We start from the raw sequence: 16,298 nt of genomic DNA, 5'->3' as shown, positions 1-16,298 counted from the left end.
AATCTAGAGTTAATGTTATGTGACCGTATGTCGCAATGGGCGTCCCATTTGCGGCCACTAACGCGTACTCTGTTCGCGCACGCGGTCCACCTAATTTTCTTCGTGGGAATACGCTGACGTCTGCTCCAGTGTCGACGAGGAATTGCGTCTTCGCTGCTGCGTCGGTAACGAAAAGGCGACGCCCCACATTTCCAGGGCTGCCCGTCGCCATTAGCGACCCTGGCTTGTGTTTTCCTGTGGTTTATAGGAACATGGCGGCTCGCACCGATAGGACTTCTCCTTGAAACACCAATGGTAAAAACACAATACCGATTGGGTCGTGACTTGGACTTCGGGCGTTGCTTGCGGTTTTCCCGGCTACTATGCATGGTCCGCCCTCTACCTCGGTCTTTTCGTAGCTGCTCCGTTACCATCTCGGCGATCTGCTTTACCAGCGCGTCGACGTCGGTAACTGCCGCTGCCGCTGCATTTCTGGCTGGAGGGGATATCTCACCGATTTTGTCTGCCAGTGATGCTAATTTTTGTATTTCCATGCCGTCCTGAGCCGCCAGAACTGATTGCATGTTAGTAGGTAGGCGATTCGTCCAAAGCGTCTTCAACAGGTCCTCTGGTACGTCTCCGCCTGCAAGCGTCCGCAAATGGCGGAGGAATTGGGAAGGCGTCCTGTCGCCCATTTCCTCATGCTCTAGCAACCTCTGGATCCTCTTCTTTTTTGACGTGGAAAGCCTTGCGATTAGTTCCTCTTTGATTCTTTTGTACTTTCCTGCCAACGGCGGGTTCAGGAGAATATCTTCCACCTCCTCAGCCGTCTTCACATCAAGCTGTGAGACCACGTGCCAGAACTTTGTTTCGTCCTGCGTGATGTTTCGCAGGGCGAATTGCGCGTCTAATTGCGCGAACCATAGCGCTGGCCGCTCTGGCCAAAATTTCGCGATGTGGATAGCTACTGCGCTATTTTGTGCAGCGTTTGTTCCGCCGCTTCCACTGGGGTCCGTCATTTTCTTTCTTGAACTCGGGGTCACTAACTATGGGGTTAGGTCGGTATTGCACAACAGAGTTCGTGTGTAGACTGTTTTATTTACGGTTCTCCTCCGCGTCCTCGGTTCTGCCAACCGCTACTGGCTAGGGATTTTCCCTAGCGTCCCCTACAACACTAACACTCAAAGTGATCAAATTGTCTAATATAATAGAATAAAATCAATAAAATTCCAAACTAAACTATAAAGTTCAAATGAAAATGAAATTGAAAATGAAATGAATTGAGCCAAGGATGTGAAAAGTAAGGAACGCCAACAACAGCAGCTAGCAATGTCATCGTGAGAGGGAGTAAACACAGAATCAGATAATTATCGTCAAAAGCAAAGGTAGAAGGTAAAATATAGAGTATAACCATAAACGGCAGACTCCCATGCAAACTAGGCACATGCATTACCACAAATGAAGAAACGACGAGGCAGGAACACCATAAAAGAAAGGATACGCCATACATGTATGTATAGCGTAATAGCGTAATGAATACATAAATAAAATAATTTTTAACAAAAAACAAATCCGACTTCGAAATGCACTAAAAAGTGTCAAATAATTTCTATTTCATTTATACCAATATTCCATAACTATTAATAATATCTACTTAATCGTTAAATAGGATACCAAATACATTTCAAAGTTTTCGCAGGCGGCGCAAAATTAAAAACTTTTCCTCTACTAGGAAGATACTAACTCGGGCGTCGGCAACCTATGATAAATGACCCATTTGATAATTTCAAGTAAACCATATTCAACGGGAATCAACATACCCATTGTGAATTAACTATACTGCAGTTCACGAGTGACCGCACTTAACTCGCGCAGCTCACTAGGTCTAGGGAGATTTTTAATAGCCCGTGTGGTTCCCCTTTACAGCTTGCTTCTTTACTTTGCGTTCACATCATTTTTTTTTCGAAAAATAATAGGAATTTCATTGTATCGTGAAACTTTACAATATCATCACCGGTTATCAGTTATCGTACGTCATATGTATATTTCTGCCCATCATTTATATGTAAAGCATAACAAGAAGCAAGCTGTAGAGGGGAATAACACACGTTACTAAAAATCTCTTTAGACCTAGTGAGCTACGCGAGTTAAGTATGGTCTCTCGTGAACTGCAGTACAGTGCATGTACATCAGGAGTGCTGCCAATTTCTGACATAATCGTTACAATTACAAATGTTTTCGGCCGTATCTGTAACGTTTCGAACTTGTTTTCTTACGACTTATTAATTATCAAGCTTGCCATACCGCAATCAAATCGTTATTGGCAGCATCGTTTGTTCGGGTATTTTTAATTTTGCGCCGCCTCCGAAAACTTTGAAATGTATTTGGTATCCTATTTAACGATTAAGTAGATATTATTAACAGTTATGGAATATTGGTATAAATGAAATAGAAATTATTTGACACTTTTTAGTGCATTTCGAAGTCGGATTTGTTTTTTGTTAAAAATTATTTTATTTCACACTTTTTAGTGGAACGTGTAGTACTTGTAGGATAGTGTAAGGTGATTTTAGATTTCTGTTGCTTAGCTAATAACCATAAACCGAAAAAAATTGACCGAATTTAAGTTGTTAATAAACAACAAATTTCATAAATTTTTGTAAGTGGGATCATCGCGGATATACCTCCTACTAAATGTGAAAGGTTTCATCGCTATCGGTACATTCCCTGCAGCATAAACGCCGGAAGATATAAATGAAGTATTACGTATTTTGCGATAAAAGTCGTTAGGAATGAAAAAATACAAAAATTTTTTTGCAGGACCAATTAGAAGATATACTCTACAAGAAGCAAAATTTTCAATCCGACTGGTCTATCCGTATCGCGGTAATCGGTGAAAAATGTAAATCAAGCATTGCGTTCTTGCAAAAAAATCGTTAGCAATGAAAAAATGCAAAATGCAAAATACATTTAAAAGAAAAAATCATTAGGAATGAAGAAACGCAAAATATTTTTTTTACGGGACCAATGGGGTGTTGTACTGTACAGGATGCAAACAGTTTCATTCCGATCCATCCGGCTCAGAATAATCGGTGAACATACACCGCACGTACATGAAATAGTACGTTTTTTTGAAATAAAAAGCGTTCGGAGTGAAAAAATGGAAAATGTTTGTATAACGGGACCAATCGGAAGACATACTCTACCAGATGCAAAAGGTGTTGTTCCAATTGGTCCATCCGTCTCGGCGTAATCGGTGAACATACACCGCATGTACATGAAATAGTACGTTTTTTTGCAATAAAAAGCGTTCGGAGTGAAAAAATGTAAAATGTTTGTATAAACGGGACCCAATCGGAGATATACTCTACCAGATGCAAAAGGTTTTGTTCCGATTGTTCCATCCGTTTCGGCATAATCGGTGAACATACATAAAAAAAAAAAAAAATATACACATCGAATTGAGTATCCTCCTCCTTTTCGAAGTCGGATAAATAAATAAGTAAATAAATAAATAAAATAAAATAAAATATAATAAAAAAAATAAATAAATAAATAAATAAATAAATAAATAAATAAATAAATAAATAAATAAATAAATAAATAAATAAATAAATAAATAAATAAATAAATAAATAAATAAATAAATAAATAAATAAATAAATAAATAAATAAATAAATAAATAATAAATAAATAAATAAATAAATAAATAAATAAATAAATAAGTAAGTAAGTAAGTAAGTAAATAAGTAAATGAATGTATGTGTAACAGGGAACTCCTCATCTGCTGAAACCATGAAGGTGACCAATGGATTACCACCGGCAATAAAACAGCAAGACAATGAGAAGTGAACTGAGGGCCTACATGAAATGCTCAACGAAGCTGAGGATACCTCTCCGAGAAGCCATGATACCCCAAATGATGTAAATCAAAGTCCACTAAAGTTCACTAAGATTATTTGACGTATTAGAGTACCAGACTGTGTTATATGTTATATGTAGTCAAGCAACCCTGTAATGAATAGTCGCAGAGACGCAAGAACCTGCATCATTTGGCGAAGAGAAAGAATACAAGGAACTAGAAGCTGAAGAACTTGAACTTGAAATTGAAATTGAAATTGAAAAGAACTTGGCTTCATAACATCATCACATCACATCATTCTGAACAGGAACCAAACTAAGACCAGGTAAGAAAATATGGAAATATCATGCAATGATGTAGTGATGTAGCTTGACAAAGTATTTATAAGAATATTTATCAGAGTGTGTTTATAAGAGTATTTGAATGTTTATAGGAAAAACCCAATGGGGAATGAACGATACTGACAGCCTGATACATCTGTTACGTCCGCTGCAGTAAGGAAACGAGCAGGAAGAAATAGGATGCAGCGTGAGAACCAGCAAATCAGCAAGCAAACTAGCAGGCAGAACTATAAAAACCGCCTATGGAATTTCAAATTCAAAATATGCACAAGCATAACATCTCAATCTTGACTAGTATTCAGATAATGAAATTAAGTAGAACACTTAACGCTCCCGAGAAAAATTGTTACATTTATTGAAATATATAAAAGCGTAAATTGTAATTATATGAATTGTAACTATAATTATGAATCTAAATACATTTGGACAATGAAATCATAATTAATTATTATTAAATGAAGAAAAACCTCTATCAGCTCGCCATCATAAAACAGCAAGTCGTTCATTAATAACTATTATCGACAGCCCACACTCAATTTCAAGCAGCAACAGACTAATTGACAGAAAGAAACAACGTAATCTGACACAATACAAGGAGCTTCACAGACAAGACAATACAATTCAAATGTAACTTGCATAAATCAATTATAAGATTTAAATTACTGTACCGTAACAGCATAATGTATTAATGTATTAATGTATTAAGTGAGGGAAAGAAAATATTACATCACACATTACTATGTGTAGCTCATTTCCACATAACTTCTCAAAAGGCGCAATAACATTGAAACATCTGCGAAACCAACCCCTCACACTGCAGACAGAGTAGATCACTTCCCTGCCGTGCTAAAGCGGGAATAAAACAGAATGAAACTCCAATATGTCACATGGATAGGAGTCGAGGTTAATGTCAATTTAACCAGAGAAAGTTAAAAACAGTAGTGGTATTATAAAAGAAAAGAATTACAAAGAAATTAACTAGAACAATAACTAACACATCCTGTAAAAATAAAACAGTGGAGATTGAACACACAGACATTGTAGCAATATCATTAATAAATCAAAACCATGCTAAATTTGTTGCATTGAGTAATAAAATAAATAATATAATAAACCGCAATCAAACAAGAAATGTCGACAAGAAACCGAGTATTTTATTAGAATTAGAATGCACTGTACTGAGCAAACAAGCAAGCAATTAATTATTCTTAAATTGCAACACAAAATTGCTGTGCTCACTTACATTATTAATCACCAAGAATCCCAGAATGGGTAGCAGAAAAGTAGAAAATATATTTAATATCGTGCAGAATGAAAAGCAGATTAAATGTAGAATATATATGATATGTAATATGTATATAAATTAGATTATAACCCAAATTATAACTCAAGGGCAAAACATATTCGAACGGGGCCTAATCCGCCCTATAACACAATGCAACAAAAGTACAGCAGTTGACACATAAGGACAAGGATAAGGACAAGGATAAAAGTAAGTTTATTATCGGTCCATCATTAAATAATTCAATTCAATGCAGTTCCTTCCATTCATGCACCTGACACTTCTAAAAGTAGGAATAAACATACATAACCGATGAATGTTATAACGAAGATGGAAGACCGAGACAAACCCGCCACCCAATGACCATAGACTACACAAGCCCATCGCTCGAATTCAAATCTTAACTACGTGGTTACGTGGTTAATTTCGCAAGAATGTCATAATCGTGAAAATAAGTAGGTATTGAGATGCTGGGACACACACCTATTGAAAATAATACCTAAAGTATTTAAATAAATTTAGTAACGAAAGTAAGTAAGTAAACACACGTATACCGTCGCGACATCTGGCGGATAAACGCGCAAAATGATTGGCGATCAATCGGTAAGCAGCAAATAATTAGCCAAAACCAAGAGTCAAGAAACATTATCCTATGTAGGCATATACCGTCACGAGGCATTACCATAGCAGGCATTCACTCACCATACAATGAAATCAATCGCACCAAACGGTATAGAGGTAACAAAATATTACCGACAATAGGAAGAGTGTAAATTTGACAGAATACAAAGAGTGCGTCGGATAACTATAATTGTAATTACTTAGACTATCGTTATTATAACTATAACACCCCTCATTATTATATCATCACCGCGCAAAATTGATATATTTAAATTCCAACTGATATATTTAAATTTCAAATGAGTGATGAGTAATTTAGCCTCACGAAATAAATACCGTGATACGATATTCAAATTCTACTTATTCCTACAAAATAAAACATCGCCACGAGCCCTTAACACATTTACATATCCCTCACAGATTTAATGCTATGACTACAGAAAATACAAGAGATATAAAATTATATTTACTACTAGAGATTACGACAACCAGGATAGAGAATAAACCGGCCACCTTGTACAATACAGTAATAAAGAACTTTTAGTCAAGTAAGTCAAATAAGTGAAATAATTGAAATTGAACCATGACATAAATTAAATTTGGAAAACAACTTAGAAAACAACTTCTTGCATTTCAGTTAAAACAAACCGCTCCTAAAACCTATCAAGAACTAATTAGAGGCCAACACACCCCCCAAATGCTAGTCAATATCAGCACAATTAGCGTTGGCCTAGGAGATGATAGAACTAGCAGTAATAGGAAGATAGTGGGACGGTTATTTAGGGGAATAAAAGGTAACAAAATAAAATACAAGTTATATTACTAGCACAAAATTGCACCAGACTTTGTTGCATTGAACAATAATTAAAATAAATAATGTGTTGAATAAGTAATATAACATACCAATGAATCAACTCGAGCAGGAAATGTCAAAAGGAAACTAAGCATTCAATTGGAGCGCATTGAGCAAAATATTATTGGAGTGTGAGAAAATATTAATGCGCTCACTCACTTTATTTTAAGCTATAACAAAATAAATAAATAAATGAAAATATATTTGACAATAGGAAAGTAGAAGAGAGTGGAGAACCAGTCGCAAATACAGTCAAGTACAAGGACCATAAAAGAAATCAATTGAGGAAACTTACACAAAGTGTCATTATAACACCCTAAATTATTATACCATAAAGATTCACGGGATCATTGGACAAATCTATTGTCCCGATCGATCAAATCATCCTATTCCGGTCCAAATCGAATCCAACTCAATCCCTTCAACCATCCTCCACATGTCAGCCGGACACCCGGCACCTAATAAATAAGGTAGAATAAGAAGATGAATGAACGCTGCACTACTGCACACAATGCATAAATGCAACTTTGCAGTTCTGAAATGAACAACAGCATTATGCACCACACAAACAGATCACCCATCATCCAAAACTACACCAGACAAGTAGTGAGTAAGGATGTATAGAATCTTAATGAAGTAAAGTAATAAGGTAAGTAATGAATAGGAAAATAAGTGAGATAAGATGACAAGTACATGCAGTACACTGTAATGCAAATAATAGATAGTGGTGAACGTAGTTGTATGAATGAGTGATACTAAAACTAGCAATAAGTGAGCTTCTCGTTGTAATCAAATAGATCGTTTACCAGTCATGAGGAGACCGGAATCATGATCACAATTGAAAACAAACTAAATTTGCGCTAAAATAAGAGTGAGAGTAAAGTTAAGTTAACGTCAGGGGTAGTAACAGAAAGACAGATAATTAAAGTACTTTATGAAAAATGAAAAATAGTTAAAGTCAAAGAAACCTTGAAGGAAACATTGAGGTACGGCCCCCAAATCATACTAATAACGTAATGTAAATCAATTAGAACTGTGCAAACCCCTGCCGCATTGAACAAGGATTGAACAATCAATTAACCATTGGATACCGAACCCAGCCAATCGGGTGCACATGCAAGTAAGGAAAGAAAAGAAAAGATTGCGACTTAAATTATTTGCCAGAGCAATCAGGATCAAAACAGCAATCATTGGCTATCTCAATTTACTGTAATCGTCACTGGACAATCCCAAATTAACAGAAAATCGATAAACCAGACACTACATTGAAAGGACTGTGAGTAGACTGGCTAACGATAAGTATAAATACAGGTATGAATCTACATTGAGTATGAAATCAATTGATTGAAATCAAATTAAAACAAATTAAAACATTTAAACAAAGATATCACCGTTAATGGCCATCAATAGCAACACAGTCGTCTAGCATCACAATGCGACGGAAATCGCACAGGTTACGCACTCCAATAGGGTTAGCAGGATCAGCGGCTACAATAATCTGAAGGTAAATAATAAACAGTTTAACACGTGAATTAAATCAATTAATCAATAGTTATTGTGATTGAACTCGAACAATAAATTAATTAAGAATGAACTAGAAGCCACACAATTCTTTCCACCTCCTCGAGCATCATGAGCATGTACGAAACGGAGCATACAACAAACATAACCAACGAGTGCAAGAATACACAAGATAGAAAACCCAAATATCCGAATCGAATCGAGTCGAAGTTGACAGGCAGCGACTCACGGCAGAGCGGCGAAACGGCGAACTAACATGGCGGCAAGCCATAGATTATATAATCCGCCATCTTGAAGTTCAAAATCTCAAACTCCAGATCTACACCCACCCCACATTTGTTTGTAGAAGATATCCACTATTAATAACTGAATTGAACCAATTAATCAATCAATGAGATTAAGAGAACAGAGCATAAATAAATAAAATAAAGTAAAGTACACCCTGCTCACAAATAATGCCCATTGATGTTGATTTATAACACACCATACCATATTGCAGTGTCCCATGAAAGGAAGTCTCAATCAATCAAACAGTCCCGATCAAATCAAACATTGATATGTAACAAACACCATTGAACTTAGCTAGCATTCTCATGGAACCATCAGTTGCTCACCTCAGAAATGACATTCAAGGACAAACCAACAACAACAAAACCATGCATCATCCATGCATTTGAATGGACAGAATCGCCTGTCAGCACAGAGGAAAGAATGAAATTAGTGTAAAACAGATCAAGTCCTTTAACCACAATCAGATGAATAAGCAGCGAACAAAGAACGAATGAATAAATTATGAATGCAACCATGACAGTTATAAAGATTAGGAAAAGAAATAAGGATATAGAGTGGAATGTTATGCTAAACACACCCAACTATGTACTGTAATACAAAATAGAATAACACCATAAAGTTAATTTAAATTCCACTGAAACACTGAAACAAGACAGCGCGCTTATTGGCTCCATCGCCACTACTTTGTAAATTATATTATACATTGTGGGTGATTGCATCCATACAAATGCGAATAGAAGTAGAGATTACCAACTGAGAACTGAATAGTGTGTAAAGATATTAAATAGAAGCGATAAATAAATCAGATCAATTGTAAGGTGCGTGGTTCAATTAAACACAGACTACCGTATAATATAAGAATAAAGAATAAATCAATAAATAATAAGTAAATATCTAAAATGATATTTAGAATGATACCTAAATGATAAACTAATAACAGAAACCACGCACCATCAATGCCTTTGAATAGACACACCTTCTTATCAACACAAAGGAAGGAATCAGAATAAAATAATGAAAACCTTTAACTTTAGTCAGAAATCAAAATGAAGCAATGAATAAGGAATGAAAAATAAATGGATAAAGGACAGACAATGAGTGAATGAATAATGAATGCTGAATGCAAGCACAACAGTTACAGAAATTAAGAAGTTGTGAAAATAAGAGAGAAAATGAAATGAATATGTAAGGTGTAACGTTGTAATGTTGTAACCAAACAGAACCTACACAACGCACTGTCATACAAACAAAATAAAGTATAAAATAAAATGAAGCAAAATAAACACACTAGATTAAATTAAATTTCACCGAAACATGACAGCACAATTATTGGTTCCATCACCACGTCCCCCCAGATTATAAGCGATTATGCCCATACAAATGCAAATGGGGAGTAGAAATTCATAACCGAATAATGTATATAGTTAATAAGTAAAAGCGACAAGTAAATCAAATCAAATCGAATGCAAGGTGCGTGGTTTAATTAGACACAATACTGCTGTATGATGTAAGAATAATAAGTCAAAGCTAGATATAAAGTGATATTCTAAAGGTAAACTAATAACAGAAACCACGCACCATCAATACGCTTGAATAGACAAAATCTCTTGTCAGCACAGTAGAAAGAACAAAATTAGAATAAGATAAATCAATCATTTAACTATAATCAGAATGGATAAGCACTGAATAAGAATGAATGAATAAATGCATAATGAACGAATAACGAATGCGAGCATACCAGTAGTAAAATTAAAATTGAGAAAATAAAGGAAATAAAGAAAAAGAAAAGTGGAATGTTGCAACCAAACACAACCAACACAGTACACTATAATATAAAATAAATAGAATCAACACCATATAATGAATTAAATTTCACTGAAACATGACAGCACGCTTATTGGCTTCGTCACCATTACTTTGTAAATTATAAATTATGAATTGTGAGTAATTATGTTCATACAAATGCAAATAGAAGTAGGAATTGACAACTAAAGCTGAATAATGTGTAAGGATATAAAATAAAAACGACAATAGATCAAATCAAATGTAAGGTGCGTGGTTCAATTAAACACAAACTACTGTATAATATGAATAAATAAATCAATAATAAGATATCTAAAATGATATTTAGAATAATACTTAAATGATAAACTAATAACAGAAACCACACACCATCAAAGCATTGAATAAGCAAAATCACTTCACTTATCAGTACTGAAGAAGAAAATAGATCACATAAGTCAAATAATCAAATAAATCAAATCAAATCCGTTGCTTTTACTCTAATCAATCAATACAATGAACAAGAATAAATAATGATGAAATAATGAAAAATAAATGAATGGATGAATGCATGCAGACACAACAGTTATATAAATTAAGTGAGTGAGTAATTAAGTAAATAAGAGAAACATGTAAGCGAGAATGAAAGTAAAAATGAAAATGAAAATGTAATGAGCAGAATAAAAGGAATGAAAGGAAAGGAAAGGAAAGTTAAAGAAGAAGGATAAGAATGAATGAATTGTAGAATTGAAGAATAGCAAAGCCAACGCACCCATCAGCAACAATCACACATCGCACAACACCACTGAAACAACGTTGGAACAGACTAAAACATCACTGGAACAAATGAACAAAACTGAAACTGGAAGCTGAAAACTGAAACAAGAGGAAATTAAAGAAAACACATAAAATGAATCACATAACCCGAATCGTCCAATTTATTCACTTAACACACTACATTAGCTTTGCTGCAGTCGTCCGCGGATAAGAAAAGTAGACAAATCCAAAATATTAGAATAACGTAAAATAGAGACATTTAGCGAAACAGGTAACTGAAAAACGGCAATATGCAAACCGCGTAAACCATGGGACACGATGTACCATTACATGAAAACGGTGAGAACGGTAATTAGGGTCCAAAAATACGATAATGCGTGAAATTAAACGTAACTAAATATAAATGTCCGGTAACAGAATAGCCTGTGCAAAACTCAACCAACCTAACTAACCTAAACCTAACCTAACCTTTTTTTTCGTGGGGAAATCTTGCATAAGACCCCACGCGCCCTGGGGGGCAGCGGGGGAGTGTCAGATTCCTACTGACTAAAACCGCACGGCGACCTCCTCGGGCGTATGGCAGAGGCTCCGGGACCGATTACTATAACTCCGGAGCCTCCCCCGCCGTGCGCTGAAGCCACCTCAGGGGATGTAACAACTCCCCCAGCCGGCACCAGGGGTCGCACCCGGTGCCGGCTTATCATGGAGGAACTGCGTGCAATGGCGGCCGGGCCCCCCATCCCGTAACGCCTGCAGTCCCCCGCCTCGATCTCTTCACAGGCTACGGGGAGGAGCAACCCCCGCCCGGCCGCGAGGAAGATCAGGCGCAGCACTTCGCTCCGCCGGCTTCCGGTGCCGGCTGCACCCCGGGTCCGCGTGCAATGGCGCACAAACAGGGCGCCTGCGGCCGGCCGAGTCGTCCCCCTGTGGGCTGCGGTGAGCCGTGGCCGGCCACCCTCCAGGGGTCTCCCTCGGCTCCGCTGCACCCCCCTGCGGCGGCCAGCGCCACTCCCAACGAGGGAGGGAAATTGCCACTCTCCGCCCGGAGTCACCCGGCCCCCCGAGGCGGAGAGGGGCCCCCGATTGAGAACGGGTTCCCCACCTGCACGCCCCCGAGTCCGACCGGGATCCGGGCTCATTTCATCCGGGGCGGGAGGGTACACCGCGACCCGTCCCACCCCCACAAGAAACACCCCCGTAAAATCTCCCCAGGAGGCGGGAGGGCACACGGGCCTCCCGCTACACTACCCCGTCCCGCATCCGTCGCGCCGGGGGGGCAAACAGCGAAAGCCGCCATCGCCTCCCCCCCCGCCCCTTACGGCGGCGGATCCTGGCGACGTCGTCGCGTCCCACGTCGGCGACCTCGCCGAGCGGGATCATACCTTTCACGATCCCGCTCGGACCACTCCTTGAGGGCCATGATCTCCTCGCAGAAGGTGGTCACGGCCCTCCATTCTGTCTCGCCGCCAAGCATCTGTCTCATGACGCCTACCGGCGAGAGATCCTCTCCTATTTCTGCCGTCAGGGCGTGACGGTCCACCGCAAGCGCCGGGCACTCCGCCAGCGTGTGTTGTGCGGTGTCCCGCGCCGCTCCACAGAGCCAACAGTGGGGGGTCAATTCCCCCTTCCTCCGGCACAGGAACTCCCCGAACACCCGACGCCCGGAGAGCACCTGCGTGACCCGGAACGACAGGCCGCCGTGGCCGCGGTCCCGCCACTCCGAAATCATCGGCAGGACCGCCCCGACGGCGCGGCTTCCGGCGGCAGCCCCCTATGCTAGGGATCTCTGCAACCTTTCCGCCGCGACCAGTCAGGCCTGGCTCCGGTGTTCGTCGATCGTCGGCCCCGGCGGGTCTTCCCCGGCCTGAGCTGGGCCGGCGGGGCTACCCCACGCCGAGGCTCGAAGAACCACATGGCCTCGGTCTTGTGAGGAACCAGCGCCAGACCTAGCCCCCGGATCGCTCTTCACACGATGGCGACCCCTACCTCGGCACGACGGCAGGTCCTCAACCAGTCCTGCCCGGTGGCCAGCAGGTAGTAGTCATCTGCGAATACCGTCGCCCACACCGCGGGCGGGAGGTTCACCCGCTGCGCCGCGTTGTACCCCACGTTCCATAAGGGGGGGCCCGGTTTGGAGCCCTGGGGCACTCCGGGGTCGACCTCTCCCCAGTGCAGCATACCGTCCCGGCCCGTGTACAGTATCCACCTGCCATCCAGGAAGGCCCCGGTGATCCTCTGCAGATACGGGGGGACGTCGTGGTGAACCAGCACCCCCCGTATCTTCCCACGGGGCAGGGTGTTGAACGCGTTTGTAACGTCCAAGGAGACGCCCAGCGCCACCCCACCGCGGGACGTGGCCGATTCGGCGAGGGTGCGCACCCGCTGGATAGCGTCGATGGTGCTGCGACCCTCGCGAAACCTGAACTGGATGTCGGCCAGATCGGGGCCAACGTTCGACAGGTGGTGGACGACGCGGTTTGCGATGACACGCTCGAAGAGCTTTCCTACCTCGTCCAACAGCACAATGGGCCGGTACGCAGAGGGATAATCAGCGGGCCGCCCGTCCCTTCGGAGGAGGGCCAGCCGCCCTTCCTTCCAAATCGAGGGGAACACAACCCTGCTCCAAAGCGGCGCTGAAGAGGCGGCACAGCCTCGGACCTAGGACGCCGGACGCGACCGGGGATGCCGTCCAAGCCCGGGGCGGTGTTCTTGGCCCCGAGCCTTCTGGCGGCATCGTCCAGCCCCTCCTTTGTGACCCCCAGGTCGGTGGACCAGGCGACGGGCTCCGCCGGCCCTTGCTGGTGGCGCGGGTGCGACGTTCCCCGGAACGGGGGAAGAGGGTGTCTATTACCCGCGCCAGCAGCTGGGGGTCCAGGCTCTCCGAGACCGGGGGCGCCCGTGCGCGGAGCTTGCCCACGACCTTCCAGAAGGACGCCCCCACCGTCCTCGTCGTCCAGAGAGCCCTGGAGCTCCTCCCACGCGCGGGATTTCACGTCCCTGATGGGTCCATCCTCAGGGGCTACCACGAAGGCCTGGTATGTGCCCTTCAGCAGATCCCTCCCTCGCCGGGTCGAAGGAGATGCTCCCTCACCGGGACTCGGAGTCGGAGGTCCGCAATGTAGCCCGACCACCAGTCACCGCTCTCCGGGGGGGCAGGCGCGGGGCCCGGGGCAGGCGGTGGTGGTAAGGTCGAGGCGGATGTATAGATGGTCACTAAGTGTGACCGCCTCTTTCCACCACCCTCCATCTCTGCACCATCGCGCGGCCAGTTGAGTAGCGAAAGACGATCGACTATAGACTCCCCTGGGCACGCACGCAGGTGCTAACGAACCCCACATCGAGCAGGTGGAGTCCTAGCCCCGCTGCCCAATTTACGACCGCCCTGCCTCTCGCGTCTGTCCTCGGGGACCCCAAAGTTACGCCATGGGCATTCAACCGTCCCCGAAGGACTAGCACTGGCCGGGGTGATCAGCGGGGGACAAAGTCCCCCACCCGGTCCAGATTAGTGTTCATATTGCGCGAGAGGCCATCTGGGCGGGGCATAGAGCCCCCCGGCCGCTATTTCACCCCACAGCACGCCCGACCAACCCCAGGCCCCGTTCCAGTGGGGGCGGGTGTGGGAGTACTGCCGTGCCAATAATCGCCACGGAGCCGTCCTCGTCCCCGAACCAGTCTGGTCTGTCGAGGACTCGGTACGGCTCCGCGGCCACCGCCAACCCAGCCTTCCACTCGGCCAGGTTTGGAACAACAGTCCTGAGCCTGGCCGAGTGGCTTCAAGTTGGCCTGAAGTATAGGGCCTTTGGGCCCATACCTAGGCTTTACGAGCCGCCTCCGCGGCATTTACTCGCCGACTTGGCAGGGGGATTTTTCTTGCCCCCCTTCTTCGACTCCGCAGGCTTTGGTCCCTTGATGCCTGTTTCTTGGGGGCTGTTCCTGCCCTTCAACGGCACTCTTTCTCCTCTGGGAGGAGGAGGGGGCACAACCTTTGCCCCAAATCGATGCCCTGCGGACCGCCCCAGGTCCGCACAGAGGGGGCACCGCGGGGTGGCGCTACACTTGCTGCCCACGTGGCCCGACTCTCCGCACGCATAGCAGCGGTCGGACCTATCAGCTCCGCAGGTGCATCGCTGCCTAACATGCCCTCTTTCCAGGCAGCGATAGCACTGCAATGGTCGCGGCGGTACCGCCTGAACCCTCCCAGAGGCGAATAACTTTTTGAGTGCCGCTAGAGGGCATCTCGCCCAGACAGTCCCCATCCTTTGGGGGGAGGTGCGAATCTCCCCGATTTTAATTTCTTCAGCGGAGCAACTGGGATTGGGACGTGCACCACGGGATATTCAGGCGGGCAAGACGGTAAGTCGAAAGCTTCGACTGCGTCTTCCTTTTCCTGCCGCCTCTTCGCCAGACAACGGCGAGCCGGGCCTCGCCGACCTTTTGGAAGGGCCGGGGCCCTCAGGCGCCGGCACCTCTGTGGCAGCGACCCTGCACGTAATGTGTGCTAGGCCATTTTGCAGGATGTTGATTTGGGCCTCCTGGGGCCGCCACTTGTTCCTCCCGCAGCTTTAGCTGTTTGCGAAGCTAGTTTACCTCTATATCGGCCTGGCAGGTGCAGCCCTGATTCCCGCTTCCGTGTGGATGGCCTTAAGGTAGCGGGAGGCCATCCTCAGCTTGCGAACAAATGTCCCTTTCAGCCCCATGGAGGACGCCCGCGACCTTGCCGATGTCGCGACAGAACTCCTAGGATCTGCGCAATAAGGTCGCGCGTGGGGACTTGACTTCCTCCGCCAGGTCCTCAGAGTCGGGAGGGAACATGCTACCCCGACTCGGTTCTAAAGGGGTTCCTCGTTAGGATCGAGACACCTCCACCACCTCCAGCAGGTCAAGTTCCCGGCGCTGGACATCAGGACTCTCTGTTTAGCCGCCGCTAGCCACAAGTACTGGCCCGTGGTCGGAGGGCGACCCCTCTTGCTCGTGAGCCATGCCTCTAG

Source organism: Osmia bicornis, unplaced genomic scaffold (assembly GCF_907164935.1).
Source record: "Osmia bicornis bicornis unplaced genomic scaffold, iOsmBic2.1, whole genome shotgun sequence".
Lineage (NCBI taxonomy): Eukaryota > Metazoa > Arthropoda > Insecta > Hymenoptera > Megachilidae > Osmia > Osmia bicornis.
The sequence above is the reverse complement of the archived record's forward strand: the minus strand, read 5'-3'. Positions refer to the sequence as shown.